Below are 18,615 nucleotides of genomic sequence, written 5' to 3' on the forward strand. Positions count from 1 at the left end.
TTTACAACACAGTTGACATTCTCTTTAAAAACAAAAACAATGTAATTAAATTGTATGATACAAAAGTTGTATCATATTTTAAGATGTATGAAGGTGAATTCCATATAACGACGTCTAATTCCTGTAACACCGACGAAATCGTTTCGAAAGTGTTTGTATAAGTAGAGGCGTTTGAGAGAAATTGCTTTAATGCTCAGGTTTCCCTTCATTTCGTATTAATCTTTCGCCTTTTACTAAAGATTACCGTGGAGGGGAACATTACAATGAGCCTATAGGCAATTTTTGAAGTCTCACGTCGGTGAGACAACAATCTATGAATAAAAATAGAGTTGAGAAAGCGACTTTAGTGGTGCATGAATTTTAGCGCGAGTTGTTGCTATGATGTTTTAGTTCTCGATGAAATATTGTGTTTTGGAAAAACGTTTTAATACTGAACATATATTTCGCATTATAACTGTTTTCATACTACGATTATGCAAACTTCAACAAATCTGGAATTAATATAAATATTGTAATCGTGTTTTATAAATATCATTTTCTCATGTAATTTTCCGAAATATTAAAGACGATAACGCAAAAATAAAAGGGCCCAGCATTAGTGAGACAGAAATACTTGAATAAGAGGAAACGAGTACTGGGTCTGTTTTCATCTTGTAATGCGACAACTGCCACGACTTCTATATTCGAGAAACAAGCAGAAAAATGGACACTAGATTCAAAGTACAACAACAAAAACACCTTCACACGTTTTCGAACCAGTGTAAATCAAATAAACGCAACATAACCATAGAAAACTCCCAGCTACTAAGTAGGGAAACAAACGTAAAATCAAATAAGCCCTACTTATACATCAACTAGAATCAAAATTAAACCAGCATAAGACCCGGCATGACCAGATGGTTAAAGCACTCGATTCGCAATCCGAGGAGCGTGGGTTCTAATCCCCGTCATACCAAACATGCTTGCCCTTTCAGCCGTGAGGTTGTTATAAAGTTACGGTCAATACCAGTATTCGTTGGTAAAAGAGTTGGCGGTGGGTGGTGATGACTAATTGCCTTCCCTCTAGTCTTACACTGTTAAATTAGGGACAGCTGGCGCAGATAGCCATCGTGTAGCTTTGTTCGAAATTCAAAAACAAACAAACCAAAACGCAAACGAACTTGGCAGGGTTTCAGTTTGGAGAGAGAGGGAGAAGTCTCAAGAATTCTCTCCCCAACAGAAGTGATCAGGAACGTTGTGGTTCATCTTCGGCCCCTCACGTGAAAAATTATTTAACTGTGCTTGAAATTTCGCCTTGTGTAATTTTTACTTCTTTAAGGTGCAGTGCGATGGGGCATTATAAAATTAACAGGTGAGAAAGGGGAAAGCGAAACAAAGACGGCACTGAAGAAGTGAGCCAGGCCAGAGCCCGACAAGCAGACACCAACGTGAAACGACTCGATTCAGGACTGGGCAATAGTGTTGACTTTGGCTGGGATCTAAAGATCCAATGTCTGAGATTTGGATGTGGGGAAACGCGAGTGCCCCGCGAAAACCGACTTTCACAGGACAGGCGCCGAAAGTTTTATCTGTCCTGTAATAAACAAACCAATTGTTGGGTGAAAACAAATATTTATTTAATACAACTTATCAGTCAATAATGTTTTATTCAGTACTTTTTTCTTGTACTTACATTTTAATCGCGTTTTAGGCTAATATCATGATCGGATCTGTCATTTAGCAAAACTACTTTTAATTTGCATAAACATTACTTATGTGAATGTTCTCAAACATAATTGTTAATTTTGTGATGGATGAGTGAAACAATTGAGCACTTACCATTAAACTTCTTGTACATATATCAAATTTAAAATGTTCACCCTTTTAACCCTTCAATAACAGCGTATGCATTTAATAAATTAATGCTTGCTATTTATGTCCATCTTGTTTCAAAGTTACGATAACAATTTTGGAAAACGTTACGTTCTTGACCTTTCAGTTTCACAGTATTTTACTTTTAATATTACTGTTAATTTCAAAAGTTTATCTTGGTTACAATTTTAACATCTTCAGTAGTATGTCTTATGGTTTTAAAGATAAAAGTTTAAATCACTTTAAATGTTTTAATTTTTTCTTAATTCAACGTCGAAACCCGTTCAGTCATTTTATCAAGCCTTTTATTTCTACCTAGAACAACGCGAGTACCATGGATTTCTTTGTAATTAGCGCTTACAGCCATTTCTTTCTCTACACGAAACAGACGAGTAATAGTTGCGTAACATGTTAGAAGCAAAGCTTTTCCCACCATTTTCTTCGAAAGACATAATCATACTTTAATTTTACCAAATTTTTAATACATGATGCGACTCGTATGTATACAGATAAGTAATAAATAATCCAAAAAATGAACAACCTCCTTGTAAATATGAATATGGAATTTAATTATACAAACTTAACTTTGAAATATTTATTCATTGAACTCGTGCACACTGGTCACCAGTGTTGTATAGCATGTTCTCGTTATGCGTGTGCTTGAGGCGAGTAAGGTTAGAGTGATGTTTGATCGGAAATGGTTCATAAAGCCAAACGTAAGTCGGATGATCTGTACATCCCTGCTCGGGCACTTTGATCCCTGAATTGGCCCGTTTGTGTATTGTTCATGATTTATCCGACCTGCATCTCGTCGTCTCTCCTCGTCCCTTTTCTTGCTTTGCCTTCGCTTTGTTGCCTGCCACGCCTACCAGACTAGCATTTACACGAATCAAATCACACCCATCAATCTGTCTATCCTTATTATCCATTCACTTAGTTATTTTCTGAATGTGTGGGGTTGAAGGAGGACTGTTTAGTCTTCGAGCACTGCAGGGGATTAATGTTTTGCAAGAAATATTAATCTTATACCTAAACACCTGCCGTAATTGTGTGTGTGAAGTCAATAGTTACAGTTAAACAGCTTTGTCGCCATATAACTGTTCTTTTATTGTCCTCAGTATTTTATCCCGCTGTTTATTTCTTTAGTATGCATATCACCTCGCTTTAACCATTGCATATTGATTTATTATTGTGTTCAAATGTAAAGTTTAGTAACAGTATCTTATGCTATAAAGCCAATCACTTTGTCGTGCCTATCAAAGCGGTATTTAAAACGCCTAATCAGGATCAACATTTTATAGAAAAGCTTCAAGCCCCATTATGGATACCGTTTGTTCAAGTACCACAACCTTCTTCAGGCTTAAATGCAGTAAACTATAAGCACAGGCAACTAACTGTACAAATGGGCGTGTCTGATTCAGCATTAGATTGACCCGGTAAATGTATTTTAAAAAGTAACAATTACTCGAATAGTAACACTTGATGCTAAACAATGGATTTAAAAGAAAACAAGAAAAAAAAACGTATTTCGTATAGGAGTTAGAAATTTAAGCAAAACAGTCAATTAACTTAAAATAATTTAATATTAAAACTACCAATATTTTTAAGCAAATATGTTGAGAACTCATTGATCGATATTTAAGTTAGGTAACACTCAAGACATTACAAAGTTAAAGTGGACTTTTTGAATCACTAAAACGTAAACATAGGTTGAAGTACTTTCATGTCACGTGAACTACGGAGAATAACGCACCACGAGCAAAAGTAGTACCACCAAACTACTAAAATTAATGATTTACCGAAAACAGCGTTCAAAGAGACTTATGTTTCTGTATTGCTTTTATAAAATTTGAGTGTACGGCAGACTTTGTTGTTTGTTCGGCCCAAATGTTTTTCACACCAAACGATGTCAAACAACGATCACGCCTTCCGGAGAAACTTCAATTTCAGGTAGTGTTAAATGTAATTAGACTTTGAGAAATTTGGATGTTGTTCAAAGTAACGCCGTTTCACGGGCACACGAAAGCAAATAAATACGTTTCATACAGTGTTTGGTTATTGATGTTTCTGATTATCATAAAGTTCGAAAGTAAATTTCCAGATGTTTGAGAAATTATTCAGTTATTATGATAGTTAAACAAGTAGTTTAGTGATCAGATTTAAAAGTAAAATGTGGTTTACCCCCTATTATATCTAGTGTTTTACGCTTGTCTTTAAAGGTTATTTTGGTCCTTTAATTCAGCACAAATACCTGAAACATCAGATGCGTGTAACAAGATATCAGAAGATATTAGTCTCACTCTGAACCACAGTTTTAATGTTCTCATCTAAAATGCATCGTCCCCCCCTTTTCAGACGGTAAGGATGAACTTGTCCACTATCGGGATTGTTATCACTTCGAGAAGTTTCGTACGTTTTTTACAACACAGTTGACATTCTCTTTAAAACAAAAACAATGTAATTAAATTGTATGATACAAAAGTTGTATCATATTTTAAGATGTATGAAGGTGAATTCCATATAACGACGTCTAATTCCTGTAACACCGACGAAATCGTTTCGAAAGTGTTTGTATAAGTAGAGGCGTTTGAGAGAAATTGCTTTAATGCTCAGGTTTCCCTTCATTTCGTATTAATCTTTCGCCTTTACTAAAGATTACCGTGGAGGGAACATTACAATGAGCCTATAGGCAAATTTTTGAAGTCTCACGTCGGTGAGACAACAATCTATGAATAAAAATAGAGTTGAGAAAGCGACTTTAGTGGTGCATGAATTTTAGCGCGAGTTGTTGCTATGATGTTTTAGTTCTCGATGAAATATTGTGTTTTGGAAAAACGTTTTAATACTGAACATATATTTCGCATTATAACTGTTTTCATACTACGATTATGCAAACTTCAACAAATCTGGAATTAATATAAATATTGTAATCGTGTTTTATAAATATCATTTTCTCATGTAATTTTCCGAAATATTAAAGACGATAACGCAAAAATAAAAGGGCCCAGCATTAGTGAGACAGAAATACTTGAATAAGAGGAAACGAGTACTGGGTCTGTTTTCATCTTGTAATGCGACAACTGCCACGACTTCTATATTCGAGAAACAAGCAGAAAAATGGACACTAGATTCAAAGTACAACAACAAAAAACACCTTCACACGTTTTCGAACCAGTGTAAATCAAATAAACGCAACATAACCATAGAAAACTCCCAGCTACTAAGTAGGGAAACAAACGTAAAATCAAATAAGCCCTACTTATACATCAACTAGAATCAAAATTAAACCAGCATAAGACCCGGCATGACCAGATGGTTAAAGCACTCGATTCGCAATCCGAGGAGCGTGGGTTCTAATCCCCGTCATACCAAACATGCTTGCCCTTTCAGCCGTGAGGTTGTTATAAAGTTACGGTCAATACCAGTATTCGTTGGTAAAAGAGTTGGCGGTGGGTGGTGATGACTAATTGCCTTCCCTCTAGTCTTACACTGTTAAATTAGGGACAGCTGGCGCAGATAGCCATCGTGTAGCTTTGTTCGAAATTCAAAAACAAACAAACCAAAACGCAAACGAACTTGGCAGGGTTTCAGTTTGGAGAGAGAGGGAGAAGTCTCAAGAATTCTCTCCCCAACAGAAGTGATCAGGAACGTTGTGGTTCATCTTCGGCCCCTCACGTGAAAAATTATTTAACTGTGCTTGAAATTTCGCCTTGTGTAATTTTTACTTCTTTAAGGTGCAGTGCGATGGGGCATTATAAAATTAACAGGTGAGAAAGGGGAAAGCGAAACAAAGACGGCACTGAAGAAGTGAGCCAGGCCAGAGCCCGACAAGCAGACACCAACGTGAAACGACTCGATTCAGGACTGGGCAATAGTGTTGACTTTGGCTGGGATCTAAAGATCCAATGTCTGAGATTTGGATGTGTGGGGAAACGCGAGTGCCCCGCGAAAACCGACTTTCACAGGACAGGCGCCGAAAGTTTTATCTGTCCTGTAATAAACAAACCAATTGTTGGGTGAAAACAAATATTTATTTAATACAACTTATCAGTCAATAATGTTTTATTCAGTACTTTTTTCTTGTACTTACATTTTAATCGCGTTTTAGGCTAATATCATGATCGGATCTGTCATTTAGCAAAACTACTTTTAATTTGCATAAACATTACTTATGTGAATGTTCTCAAACATAATTGTTAATTTTGTGATGGATGAGTGAAACAATTGAGCACTTACCATTAAACTTCTTGTACATATATCAAATTTAAAATGTTCACCCTTTTTAACCCTTCAATAACAGCGTATGCATTTAATAAATTAATGCTTGCTATTTATGTCCATCTTGTTTCAAAGTTACGATAACAATTTTGGAAAACGTTACGTTCTTGACCTTTCAGTTTCACAGTATTTTACTTTTTAATATTACTGTTAATTTCAAAAGTTTATCTTGGTTACAATTTTAACATCTTCAGTAGTATGTCTTATGGTTTTAAAGATAAAAGTTTAAATCACTTTAAATGTTTTAATTTTTTCTTAATTCAACGTCGAAACCCGTTCAGTCATTTTATCAAGCCTTTTATTTCTACCTAGAACAACGCGAGTACCATGGATTTCTTTGTAATTAGCGCTTACAGCCATTTCTTTCTCTACACGAAACAGACGAGTAATAGTTGCGTAACATGTTAGAAGCAAAGCTTTTCCCACCATTTTCTTCGAAAGACATAATCATACTTTAATTTTACCAAATTTTTAATACATGATGCGACTCGTATGTATACAGATAAGTAATAAATAATCCAAAAAATGAACAACCTCCTTGTAAATATGAATATGGAATTTAATTATACAAACTTAACTTTGAAATATTTATTCATTGAACTCGTGCACACTGGTCACCAGTGTTGTATAGCATGTTCTCGTTATGCGTGTGCTTGAGGCGAGTAAGGTTAGAGTGATGTTTGATCGGAAATGGTTCATAAAGCCAAACGTAAGTCGGATGATCTGTACATCCCTGCTCGGGCACTTTGATCCCTGAATTGGCCCGTTTGTGTATTGTTCATGATTTATCCGACCTGCATCTCGTCGTCTCTCCTCGTCCCTTTTCTTGCTTTGCCTTCGCTTTGTTGCCTGCCACGCCTACCAGACTAGCATTTACACGAATCAAATCACACCCATCAATCTGTCTATCCTTATTATCCATTCACTTAGTTATTTTCTGAATGTGTGGGGTTGAAGGAGGACTGTTTAGTCTTCGAGCACTGCAGGGGATTAATGTTTTGCAAGAAATATTAATCTTATACCTAAACACCTGCCGTAATTGTGTGTGTGAAGTCAATAGTTACAGTTAAACAGCTTTGTCGCCATATAACTGTTCTTTTATTGTCCTCAGTATTTTATCCCGCTGTTTATTTCTTTAGTATGCATATCACCTCGCTTTAACCATTGCATATTGATTTATTATTGTGTTCAAATGTAAAGTTTAGTAACAGTATCTTATGCTATAAAGCCAATCACTTTGTCGTGCCTATCAAAGCGGTATTTAAAACGCCTAATCAGGATCAACATTTTATAGAAAAGCTTCAAGCCCCATTATGGATACCGTTTGTTCAAGTACCACAACCTTCTTCAGGCTTAAATGCAGTAAACTATAAGCACAGGCAACTAACTGTACAAATGGGCGTGTCTGATTCAGCATTAGATTGACCCGGTAAATGTATTTTAAAAGTAACAATTACTCGAATAGTAACACTTGATGCTAAACAATGGATTTAAAAAAGAAAACAAGAAAAAAAAACGTATTTCGTATAGGAGTTAGAAATTTAAGCAAAACAGTCAATTAACTTAAAATAATTTAATATTAAAACTACCAATATTTTTAAGCAAATATGTTGAGAACTCATTGATCGATATTTAAGTTAGGTAACACTCAAGACATTACAAAGTTAAAGTGGACTTTTGAATCACTAAAACGTAAACATAGGTTGAAGTACTTTCATGTCACGTGAACTACGGAGAATAACGCACCACGAGCAAAAGTAGTACCACCAAACTACTAAAATTAATGATTTACCGAAAACAGCGTTCAAAGAGACTTATGTTTCTGTATTGCTTTTATAAAATTTGAGTGTACGGCAGACTTTGTTGTTTGTTCGGCCCAAATGTTTTTCACACCAAACGATGTCAAACAACGATCACGCCTTTCCGGAGAAACTTCAATTTCAGGTAGTGTTAAATGTAATTAGACTTTGAGAAATTTGATGTTGTTCAAAGTAACGCCGTTTCACGGGCACACGAAAGCAAATAAATACGTTTCATACAGTGTTTGGTTATTGATGTTTCTGATTATCATAAAGTTCGAAAGTAAATTTCCAGATGTTTGAGAAATTATTCAGTTATTATGATAGTTAAACAAGTAGTTTAGTGATCAGATTTAAAAGTAAAATGTGGTTTACCCCCTATTATATCTAGTGTTTTACGCTTGTCTTTAAAGGTTATTTTGGTCCTTTAATTCAGCACAAATACCTGAAACATCAGATGCGTGTAACAAGATATCAGAAGATATTAGTCTCACTCTGAACCACAGTTTTAATGTTCTCATCTAAAATGCATCGTCCCCCCCTTTCAGACGGTAAGGATGAACTTGTCCACTATCGGGATTGTTATCACTTCGAGAAGTTTCGTACGTTTTTTACAACACAGTTGACATTCTCTTTAAAAACAAAAACAATGTAATTAAATTGTATGATACAAAAGTTGTATCATATTTTAAGATGTATGAAGGTGAATTCCATATAACGACGTCTAATTCCTGTAACACCGACGAAATCGTTTCGAAAGTGTTTGTATAAGTAGAGGCGTTTGAGAGAAATTGCTTTAATGCTCAGGTTTCCCTTCATTTCGTATTAATCTTTCGCCTTTACTAAAGATTACCGTGGAGGGGAACATTACAATGAGCCTATAGGCAATTTTTGAAGTCTCACGTCGGTGAGACAACAATCTATGAATAAAAATAGAGTTGAGAAAGCGACTTTAGTGGTGCATGAATTTTAGCGCGAGTTGTTGCTATGATGTTTTAGTTCTCGATGAAATATTGTGTTTTGGAAAAACGTTTTAATACTGAACATATATTTCGCATTATAACTGTTTTCATACTACGATTATGCAAACTTCAACAAATCTGGAATTAATATAAATATTGTAATCGTGTTTTATAAATATCATTTTCTCATGTAATTTTCCGAAATATTAAAGACGATAACGCAAAAATAAAAGGGCCCAGCATTAGTGAGACAGAAATACTTGAATAAGAGGAAACGAGTACTGGGTCTGTTTTCATCTTGTAATGCGACAACTGCCACGACTTCTATATTCGAGAAACAAGCAGAAAAATGGACACTAGATTCAAAGTACAACAACAAAAACACCTTCACACGTTTTCGAACCAGTGTAAATCAAATAAACGCAACATAACCATAGAAAACTCCCAGCTACTAAGTAGGGAAACAAACGTAAAATCAAATAAGCCCTACTTATACATCAACTAGAATCAAAATTAAACCAGCATAAGACCCGGCATGACCAGATGGTTAAAGCACTCGATTCGCAATCCGAGGAGCGTGGGTTCTAATCCCCGTCATACCAAACATGCTTGCCCTTTCAGCCGTGAGGTTGTTATAAAGTTACGGTCAATACCAGTATTCGTTGGTAAAAGAGTTGGCGGTGGGTGGTGATGACTAATTGCCTTCCCTCTAGTCTTACACTGTTAAATTAGGGACAGCTGGCGCAGATAGCCATCGTGTAGCTTTGTTCGAAATTCAAAAACAAACAAACCAAAACGCAAACGAACTTGGCAGGGTTTCAGTTTGGAGAGAGAGGGAGAAGTCTCAAGAATTCTCTCCCCAACAGAAGTGATCAGGAACGTTGTGGTTCATCTTCGGCCCCTCACGTGAAAAATTATTTAACTGTGCTTGAAATTTCGCCTTGTGTAATTTTACTTCTTTAAGGTGCAGTGCGATGGGGCATTATAAAATTAACAGGTGAGAAAGGGGAAAGCGAAACAAAGACGGCACTGAAGAAGTGAGCCAGGCCAGAGCCCGACAAGCAGACACCAACGTGAAACGACTCGATTCAGGACTGGGCAATAGTGTTGACTTTGGCTGGGATCTAAAGATCCAATGTCTGAGATTTGGATGTGGGGAAACGCGAGTGCCCCGCGAAAACCGACTTTCACAGGACAGGCGCCGAAAGTTTTATCTGTCCTGTAATAAACAAACCAATTGTTGGGTGAAAACAAATATTTATTTAATACAACTTATCAGTCAATAATGTTTTATTCAGTACTTTTTTCTTGTACTTACATTTTAATCGCGTTTTAGGCTAATATCATGATCGGATCTGTCATTTAGCAAAACTACTTTTAATTTGCATAAACATTACTTATGTGAATGTTCTCAAACATAATTGTTAATTTTGTGATGGATGAGTGAAACAATTGAGCACTTACCATTAAACTTCTTGTACATATATCAAATTTAAAATGTTCACCCTTTTAACCCTTCAATAACAGCGTATGCATTTAATAAATTAATGCTTGCTATTTATGTCCATCTTGTTTCAAAGTTACGATAACAATTTTGGAAAACGTTACGTTCTTGACCTTTCAGTTTCACAGTATTTTACTTTTAATATTACTGTTAATTTCAAAAGTTTATCTTGGTTACAATTTTAACATCTTCAGTAGTATGTCTTATGGTTTTAAAGATAAAAGTTTAAATCACTTTAAATGTTTTAATTTTTTCTTAATTCAACGTCGAAACCCGTTCAGTCATTTTATCAAGCCTTTTATTTCTACCTAGAACAACGCGAGTACCATGGATTTCTTTGTAATTAGCGCTTACAGCCATTTCTTTCTCTACACGAAACAGACGAGTAATAGTTGCGTAACATGTTAGAAGCAAAGCTTTTCCCACCATTTTCTTCGAAAGACATAATCATACTTTAATTTTACCAAATTTTTAATACATGATGCGACTCGTATGTATACAGATAAGTAATAAATAATCCAAAAAATGAACAACCTCCTTGTAAATATGAATATGGAATTTAATTATACAAACTTAACTTTGAAATATTTATTCATTGAACTCGTGCACACTGGTCACCAGTGTTGTATAGCATGTTCTCGTTATGCGTGTGCTTGAGGCGAGTAAGGTTAGAGTGATGTTTGATCGGAAATGGTTCATAAAGCCAAACGTAAGTCGGATGATCTGTACATCCCTGCTCGGGCACTTTGATCCCTGAATTGGCCCGTTTGTGTATTGTTCATGATTTATCCGACCTGCATCTCGTCGTCTCTCCTCGTCCCTTTTCTTGCTTTGCCTTCGCTTTGTTGCCTGCCACGCCTACCAGACTAGCATTTACACGAATCAAATCACACCCATCAATCTGTCTATCCTTATTATCCATTCACTTAGTTATTTTCTGAATGTGTGGGGTTGAAGGAGGACTGTTTAGTCTTCGAGCACTGCAGGGGATTAATGTTTTGCAAGAAATATTAATCTTATACCTAAACACCTGCCGTAATTGTGTGTGTGAAGTCAATAGTTACAGTTAAACAGCTTTGTCGCCATATAACTGTTCTTTTATTGTCCTCAGTATTTTATCCCGCTGTTTATTTCTTTAGTATGCATATCACCTCGCTTTAACCATTGCATATTGATTTATTATTGTGTTCAAATGTAAAGTTTAGTAACAGTATCTTATGCTATAAAGCCAATCACTTTGTCGTGCCTATCAAAGCGGTATTTAAAACGCCTAATCAGGATCAACATTTTATAGAAAAGCTTCAAGCCCCATTATGGATACCGTTTGTTCAAGTACCACAACCTTCTTCAGGCTTAAATGCAGTAAACTATAAGCACAGGCAACTAACTGTACAAATGGGCGTGTCTGATTCAGCATTAGATTGACCCGGTAAATGTATTTTAAAAGTAACAATTACTCGAATAGTAACACTTGATGCTAAACAATGGATTTAAAAAGAAAACAAGAAAAAAAAAACGTATTTCGTATAGGAGTTAGAAATTTAAGCAAAAACAGTCAATTAACTTAAAATAATTTAATATTAAAACTACCAATATTTTTTAAGCAAATATGTTGAGAACTCATTGATCGATATTTAAGTTAGGTAACACTCAAGACATTACAAAGTTAAAGTGGACTTTTGAATCACTAAAACGTAAACATAGGTTGAAGTACTTTCATGTCACGTGAACTACGGAGAATAACGCACCACGAGCAAAAGTAGTACCACCAAACTACTAAAATTAATGATTTACCGAAAACAGCGTTCAAAGAGACTTATGTTTCTGTATTGCTTTTATAAAATTTGAGTGTACGGCAGACTTTGTTGTTTGTTCGGCCCAAATGTTTTTCACACCAAACGATGTCAAACAACGATCACGCCTTTCCGGAGAAACTTCAATTTCAGGTAGTGTTAAATGTAATTAGACTTTGAGAAATTTGGATGTTGTTCAAAGTAACGCCGTTTCACGGGCACACGAAAGCAAATAAATACGTTTCATACAGTGTTTGGTTATTGATGTTTCTGATTATCATAAAGTTCGAAAGTAAATTTCCAGATGTTTGAGAAATTATTCAGTTATTATGATAGTTAAACAAGTAGTTTAGTGATCAGATTTAAAAGTAAAATGTGGTTTACCCCCTATTATATCTAGTGTTTTACGCTTGTCTTTAAAGGTTATTTTGGTCCTTTAATTCAGCACAAATACCTGAAACATCAGATGCGTGTAACAAGATATCAGAAGATATTAGTCTCACTCTGAACCACAGTTTTAATGTTCTCATCTAAAAATGCATCGTCCCCCCCTTTCAGACGGTAAGGATGAACTTGTCCACTATCGGGATTGTTATCACTTCGAGAAGTTTCGTACGTTTTTTACAACACAGTTGACATTCTCTTTAAAAACAAAAACAATGTAATTAAATTGTATGATACAAAAGTTGTATCATATTTTAAGATGTATGAAGGTGAATTCCATATAACGACGTCTAATTCCTGTAACACCGACGAAATCGTTTCGAAAGTGTTTGTATAAGTAGAGGCGTTTGAGAGAAATTGCTTTAATGCTCAGGTTTCCCTTCATTTCGTATTAATCTTTCGCCTTTTACTAAAGATTACCGTGGAGGGGAACATTACAATGAGCCTATAGGCAATTTTTGAAGTCTCACGTCGGTGAGACAACAATCTATGAATAAAAATAGAGTTGAGAAAGCGACTTTAGTGGTGCATGAATTTTAGCGCGAGTTGTTGCTATGATGTTTTAGTTCTCGATGAAATATTGTGTTTTGGAAAACGTTTTAATACTGAACATATATTTCGCATTATAACTGTTTTCATACTACGATTATGCAAACTTCAACAAATCTGGAATTAATATAAATATTGTAATCGTGTTTTATAAATATCATTTTCTCATGTAATTTTCCGAAATATTAAAGACGATAACGCAAAAATAAAAGGGCCCAGCATTAGTGAGACAGAAATACTTGAATAAGAGGAAACGAGTACTGGGTCTGTTTTCATCTTGTAATGCGACAACTGCCACGACTTCTATATTCGAGAAACAAGCAGAAAAATGGACACTAGATTCAAAGTACAACAACAAAAACACCTTCACACGTTTTCGAACCAGTGTAAATCAAATAAACGCAACATAACCATAGAAAACTCCCAGCTACTAAGTAGGGAAACAAACGTAAAATCAAATAAGCCCTACTTATACATCAACTAGAATCAAAATTAAACCAGCATAAGACCCGGCATGACCAGATGGTTAAAGCACTCGATTCGCAATCCGAGGAGCGTGGGTTCTAATCCCCGTCATACCAAACATGCTTGCCCTTTCAGCCGTGAGGTTGTTATAAAGTTACGGTCAATACCAGTATTCGTTGGTAAAAGAGTTGGCGGTGGGTGGTGATGACTAATTGCCTTCCCTCTAGTCTTACACTGTTAAATTAGGGACAGCTGGCGCAGATAGCCATCGTGTAGCTTTGTTCGAAATTCAAAAACAAACAAACCAAAACGCAAACGAACTTGGCAGGGTTTCAGTTTGGAGAGAGAGGGAGAAGTCTCAAGAATTCTCTCCCCAACAGAAGTGATCAGGAACGTTGTGGTTCATCTTCGGCCCCTCACGTGAAAAATTATTTAACTGTGCTTGAAATTTCGCCTTGTGTAATTTTTACTTCTTTAAGGTGCAGTGCGATGGGGCATTATAAAATTAACAGGTGAGAAAGGGGAAAGCGAAACAAAGACGGCACTGAAGAAGTGAGCCAGGCCAGAGCCCGACAAGCAGACACCAACGTGAAACGACTCGATTCAGGACTGGGCAATAGTGTTGACTTTGGCTGGGATCTAAAGATCCAATGTCTGAGATTTGGATGTGGGGAAACGCGAGTGCCCCGCGAAAACCGACTTTCACAGGACAGGCGCCGAAAGTTTTATCTGTCCTGTAATAAACAAACCAATTGTTGGGTGAAAACAAATATTTATTTAATACAACTTATCAGTCAATAATGTTTTATTCAGTACTTTTTTCTTGTACTTACATTTTAATCGCGTTTTAGGCTAATATCATGATCGGATCTGTCATTTAGCAAAACTACTTTTAATTTGCATAAACATTACTTATGTGAATGTTCTCAAACATAATTGTTAATTTTGTGATGGATGAGTGAAACAATTGAGCACTTACCATTAAACTTCTTGTACATATATCAAATTTAAAATGTTCACCCTTTTAACCCTTCAATAACAGCGTATGCATTTAATAAATTAATGCTTGCTATTTATGTCCATCTTGTTTCAAAGTTACGATAACAATTTTGGAAAACGTTACGTTCTTGACCTTTCAGTTTCACAGTATTTTACTTTTTAATATTACTGTTAATTTCAAAAGTTTATCTTGGTTACAATTTTAACATCTTCAGTAGTATGTCTTATGGTTTTAAAGATAAAAGTTTAAATCACTTTAAATGTTTTAATTTTTTCTTAATTCAACGTCGAAACCCGTTCAGTCATTTTATCAAGCCTTTTATTTCTACCTAGAACAACGCGAGTACCATGGATTTCTTTGTAATTAGCGCTTACAGCCATTTCTTTCTCTACACGAAACAGACGAGTAATAGTTGCGTAACATGTTAGAAGCAAAGCTTTTCCCACCATTTTCTTCGAAAGACATAATCATACTTTAATTTTACCAAATTTTTAATACATGATGCGACTCGTATGTATACAGATAAGTAATAAATAATCCAAAAAATGAACAACCTCCTTGTAAATATGAATATGGAATTTAATTATACAAACTTAACTTTGAAATATTTATTCATTGAACTCGTGCACACTGGTCACCAGTGTTGTATAGCATGTTCTCGTTATGCGTGTGCTTGAGGCGAGTAAGGTTAGAGTGATGTTTGATCGGAAATGGTTCATAAAGCCAAACGTAAGTCGGATGATCTGTACATCCCTGCTCGGGCACTTTGATCCCTGAATTGGCCCGTTTGTGTATTGTTCATGATTTATCCGACCTGCATCTCGTCGTCTCTCCTCGTCCCTTTTCTTGCTTTGCCTTCGCTTTGTTGCCTGCCACGCCTACCAGACTAGCATTTACACGAATCAAATCACACCCATCAATCTGTCTATCCTTATTATCCATTCACTTAGTTATTTTCTGAATGTGTGGGGTTGAAGGAGGACTGTTTAGTCTTCGAGCACTGCAGGGGATTAATGTTTTGCAAGAAATATTAATCTTATACCTAAACACCTGCCGTAATTGTGTGTGTGAAGTCAATAGTTACAGTTAAACAGCTTTGTCGCCATATAACTGTTCTTTTATTGTCCTCAGTATTTTATCCCGCTGTTTATTTCTTTAGTATGCATATCACCTCGCTTTAACCATTGCATATTGATTTATTATTGTGTTCAAATGTAAAGTTTAGTAACAGTATCTTATGCTATAAAGCCAATCACTTTGTCGTGCCTATCAAAGCGGTATTTAAAACGCCTAATCAGGATCAACATTTTATAGAAAAGCTTCAAGCCCCATTATGGATACCGTTTGTTCAAGTACCACAACCTTCTTCAGGCTTAAATGCAGTAAACTATAAGCACAGGCAACTAACTGTACAAATGGGCGTGTCTGATTCAGCATTAGATTGACCCGGTAAATGTATTTTAAAAAGTAACAATTACTCGAATAGTAACACTTGATGCTAAACAATGGATTTAAAAAGAAAACAAGAAAAAAAAACGTATTTCGTATAGGAGTTAGAAATTTAAGCAAAAACAGTCAATTAACTTAAAATAATTTAATATTAAAACTACCAATATTTTTTAAGCAAATATGTTGAGAACTCATTGATCGATATTTAAGTTAGGTAACACTCAAGACATTACAAAGTTAAAGTGGACTTTTGAATCACTAAAACGTAAACATAGGTTGAAGTACTTTCATGTCACGTGAACTACGGAGAATAACGCACCACGAGCAAAAGTAGTACCACCAAACTACTAAAATTAATGATTTACCGAAAACAGCGTTCAAAGAGACTTATGTTTCTGTATTGCTTTTTATAAAATTTGAGTGTACGGCAGACTTTGTTGTTTGTTCGGCCCAAATGTTTTTCACACCAAACGATGTCAAACAACGATCACGCCTTTCCGGAGAAACTTCAATTTCAGGTAGTGTTAAATGTAATTAGACTTTGAGAAATTTGATGTTGTTCAAAGTAACGCCGTTTCACGGGCACACGAAAGCAAATAAATACGTTTCATACAGTGTTTGGTTATTGATGTTTCTGATTATCATAAAGTTCGAAAGTAAATTTCCAGATGTTTGAGAAATTATTCAGTTATTATGATAGTTAAACAAGTAGTTTAGTGATCAGATTTAAAAGTAAAATGTGGTTTACCCCCTATTATATCTAGTGTTTTACGCTTGTCTTTAAAGGTTATTTTGGTCCTTTAATTCAGCACAAATACCTGAAACATCAGATGCGTGTAACAAGATATCAGAAGATATTAGTCTCACTCTGAACCACAGTTTTAATGTTCTCATCTAAAAATGCATCGTCCCCCCCCTTTTCAGACGGTAAGGATGAACTTGTCCACTATCGGGATTGTTATCACTTCGAGAAGTTTCGTACGTTTTTTACAACACAGTTGACATTCTCTTTAAAAACAAAAACAATGTAATTAAATTGTATGATACAAAAGTTGTATCATATTTTAAGATGTATGAAGGTGAATTCCATATAACGACGTCTAATTCCTGTAACACCGACGAAATCGTTTCGAAAGTGTTTGTATAAGTAGAGGCGTTTGAGAGAAATTGCTTTAATGCTCAGGTTTCCCTTCATTTCGTATTAATCTTTCGCCTTTTACTAAAGATTACCGTGGAGGGGAACATTACAATGAGCCTATAGGCAATTTTTGAAGTCTCACGTCGGTGAGACAACAATCTATGAATAAAAATAGAGTTGAGAAAGCGACTTTAGTGGTGCATGAATTTTAGCGCGAGTTGTTGCTATGATGTTTTAGTTCTCGATGAAATATTGTGTTTTGGAAAACGTTTTAATACTGAACATATATTTCGCATTATAACTGTTTTCATACTACGATTATGCAAACTTCAACAAATCTGGAATTAATATAAATATTGTAATCGTGTTTTATAAATATCATTTTCTCATGTAATTTTCCGAAATATTAAAGACGATAACGCAAAAATAAAAGGGCCCAGCATTAGTGAGACAGAAATACTTGAATAAGAGGAAACGAGTACTGGGTCTGTTTTCATCTTGTAATGCGACAACTGCCACGACTTCTATATTCGAGAAACAAGCAGAAAAATGGACACTAGATTCAAAGTACAACAACAAAAACACCTTCACACGTTTTCGAACCAGTGTAAATCAAATAAACGCAACATAACCATAGAAAACTCCCAGCTACTAAGTAGGGAAACAAACGTAAAATCAAATAAGCCCTACTTATACATCAACTAGAATCAAAATTAAACCAGCATAAGACCCGGCATGACCAGATGGTTAAAGCACTCGATTCGCAATCCGAGGAGCGTGGGTTCTAATCCCCGTCATACCAAACATGCTTGCCCTTTCAGCCGTGAGGTTGTTATAAAGTTACGGTCAATACCAGTATTCGTTGGTAAAAGAGTTGGCGGTGGGTGGTGATGACTAATTGCCTTCCCTCTAGTCTTACACTGTTAAATTAGGGACAGCTGGCGCAGATAGCCATCGTGTAGCTTTGTTCGAAATTCAAAAAACAAACAAACCAAAACGCAAACGAACTTGGCAGGGTTTCAGTTTGGAGAGAGAGGGAGAAGTCTCAAGAATTCTCTCCCCAACAGAAGTGATCAGGAACGTTGTGGTTCATCTTCGGCCCCTCACGTGAAAAATTATTTAACTGTGCTTGAAATTTCGCCTTGTGTAATTTTTACTTCTTTAAGGTGCAGTGCGATGGGGCATTATAAAATTAACAGGTGAGAAAGGGGAAAGCGAAACAAAGACGGCACTGAAGAAGTGAGCCAGGCCAGAGCCCGACAAGCAGACACCAACGTGAAACGACTCGATTCAGGACTGGGCAATAGTGTTGACTTTGGCTGGGATCTAAAGATCCAATGTCTGAGATTTGGATGTGTGGGGAAACGCGAGTGCCCCGCGAAA

General features: G+C 35.8%; 5 non-coding genes across 5 annotated transcripts; all 5 read left to right on the forward strand.

Moving 5' to 3' along the window:
• Positions 1–189: 189 nt before the first annotated feature.
• LOC143242083 (U5 spliceosomal RNA) lies at positions 190–305 on the forward strand. Its single transcript, XR_013022414.1, has one exon. It is a non-coding gene; the product is annotated as a U5 spliceosomal RNA (small nuclear RNA).
• Positions 306–4,456: 4,151 nt separating this feature from the next.
• On the forward strand, positions 4,457–4,572 carry LOC143242094 (U5 spliceosomal RNA). The gene has a single exon (XR_013022425.1). It is a non-coding gene; the product is annotated as a U5 spliceosomal RNA (small nuclear RNA).
• A 4,155-nt stretch (positions 4,573–8,727) lies between these two features.
• On the forward strand, positions 8,728–8,842 carry LOC143242091 (U5 spliceosomal RNA). The gene has a single exon (XR_013022422.1). It is a non-coding gene; the product is annotated as a U5 spliceosomal RNA (small nuclear RNA).
• A 4,154-nt stretch (positions 8,843–12,996) lies between these two features.
• LOC143242084 (U5 spliceosomal RNA) lies at positions 12,997–13,112 on the forward strand. Its single transcript, XR_013022415.1, has one exon. It is a non-coding gene; the product is annotated as a U5 spliceosomal RNA (small nuclear RNA).
• A 4,157-nt stretch (positions 13,113–17,269) lies between these two features.
• Positions 17,270–17,385, forward strand: LOC143242086 (U5 spliceosomal RNA). Its single transcript, XR_013022417.1, has one exon. It is a non-coding gene; the product is annotated as a U5 spliceosomal RNA (small nuclear RNA).
• The last annotated feature ends 1,230 nt before the right edge of the window (positions 17,386–18,615 follow it).

This window comes from Tachypleus tridentatus, unplaced genomic scaffold, assembly GCF_004210375.1.
Source record: "Tachypleus tridentatus isolate NWPU-2018 unplaced genomic scaffold, ASM421037v1 Hic_cluster_1, whole genome shotgun sequence".
NCBI classification, from domain to species: domain Eukaryota; kingdom Metazoa; phylum Arthropoda; class Merostomata; order Xiphosura; family Limulidae; genus Tachypleus; species Tachypleus tridentatus.